Below are 2,077 nucleotides of genomic sequence, written 5' to 3'. Positions count from 1 at the left end.
TGATTAGAGCTGTGTATAGCCAGCGGTTGGGGAGGAGACTGTGAATAGCCAGGTGATCGATGGGGGACCAGGACCTGTGATAGGCCAGGTCTGACAACACTGTGATAGCCAGGTTGTGAGGGGACTGTGGATATGCCAGATGATGAGACTGTGATAGCGCAGGTGACAACTCATGATAGGCCAGGTGAGGAGACTGCCATAGCCAGGTGACAAACTGTGTAGCTGCGGTGAGACCAGGACTGTGTTGTTAATTTGCCGCCACCCAACCACTGTGATTATTGCCAGTTGTGAGAGCCTGTGATAGCTTAAGCGATGAGGAGACTGTGATAGATATATATATAATAATTAATAATTTCCCAGGTGATGACCGAAGAAGACTGTGATAAGCAGGTTGACAAACCTGTGATAGCCAGGTGCAATACTGCTGATAGCCAGGTGTATGAGACTGTAGATGCCAGGTGGAGGGAGACTGTGTGTAATGCCGCCCACCCAACACTAGTTGATAGCCGGCTGAGAGCACTGTGAATACAGGCTGAGACGTGATGACTGTGATAGCCAGGTGACATAAAATCATTGTGATAGCCAGGTGAGAGACTGTGATAGCCAGGTGAGAGACTGTGATAGCCAGGTGAGAGACTGTGGTGATCTCAACTCTCTATATGGCCAGACCGCAGTTAGTGATGACAAAATCAGAGAGAGACTAGAGAGTGCGCTCGCGTTAGGTCCCGATATTTTGCTATGCGCGCCGATGATTGGAAAGGAAGCGTGTTTGTGCGAAGCGAAAGTTTGCGACCTGCGACACTTTTTTAAAAACAATAACTTACAAAGCAACGCAATAAACCCAACAACGGTAGGTGCACGTGTCTGCGCCTCTGATTTTGGCGGACGCAGTCTCGTCTGAAATGCAATAACCAGTCATTGCCAGATATTGCAGTCACGTTCGGCTGGTCCGGGAAATAAAATAACTAGACGCAACCGCGTGCGCGTTCGGCGCTGGCTAGTTATGTGTCTATGTTCTCTAGTTATGTGGCTTCTGTGTGGCAACGCGCGCGTGTGTGTACACGCGTGCGTGTATGCGTGCGTGCATGCGTGCGTCCGTGCGTGCGTGCGTCTATGCGTGCATGTGTGCGTGCGTGCGTGTTCGTGTACGTGTGTGCGTGCGTGCGTGCGTGCGTGTGGCGAGGGACGTAATCCGCCATGCAGCATTCTGGTAATGTTCGGTCGAAAGGTTCTGGAAAATCGGCGACATATTTCTGCTCGCATTAAAAATGGCCGCCGAACCTGATTCTCAGATTGGCGCTCCGTTGTCGCCGTCTGTTGAGAGTAATTCTAATCATTTACGTTCTACGCCCGCACCGACGTGCGATGCGTGCGTGCATGCCACCAGGTAATTTTGCGCACATAATTATACGTACATACACGCACATATATACTCACTCATACTCACGCACACATATACGTACAGCCGTGCACATATATCCGTATAGCCGCGCACATATACTCACTCATACTCACACACTCACTCATACACACACACACACACACACGCGCGCGCGCACGCACGCACGCACGCACGCACGCACACACACGCACACGCGTGCACACACGTGCACACGTGTGCACGCACGCACGCGCACGCACACGCACACGTGTGCACGCACGCACGCACGCACAGAAATAGGTAATCGATTTCCGAATTGAGGCAATTCCGTGCCTTCATCTATCGCATTTAAATGTCCAATTATATGTCGGCGAGACGGTGACGTCACGACTGTTTCAATTGTCGTTAGACGATGTCAAAATTGCGTTTCGTTTTGTTTCGTTGCCTTGCCTTGTGCTGCGCGTTCTAATGCGTTTAATACATTGTGGAGGGATAGAGACGTAGAGATTGATTGTAATTATACTACACGCTGACATTTCATAGAGACAGCCGATTCCGTAGACGGTCCTTTTATCAGTTGCTCGAACATCACTCTCTCATTGTGTGCGCGAGTCGCTGTAACATTGCGGCTTGTTTGCTCTCTCTCTCTCTCTTTCTCTCTCTCTCTCTCTCTCTCTCTCTCTCTCTCTCTCTCTC

General features: G+C 50.4%; 1 pseudogene; it reads left to right on the top strand.

Annotated features, from left to right (window-relative positions):
• Positions 1 to 599: 599 nt before the first annotated feature.
• LOC106812125 overlaps positions 600 to 2,077 on the top strand; it is an 8,225-nt pseudogene continuing 6,747 nt past the window's right edge.

Source organism: Priapulus caudatus, unplaced genomic scaffold (genome assembly GCF_000485595.1).
Source record: "Priapulus caudatus unplaced genomic scaffold, Priapulus_caudatus-5.0.1 Scaffold610, whole genome shotgun sequence".
Classification (NCBI taxonomy): Eukaryota; Metazoa; Priapulida; class Priapulimorpha; order Priapulimorphida; family Priapulidae; genus Priapulus; species Priapulus caudatus.
Note: the sequence above shows the minus strand (reverse complement) of the source record. Positions and strands in the feature narration are given on the sequence as shown.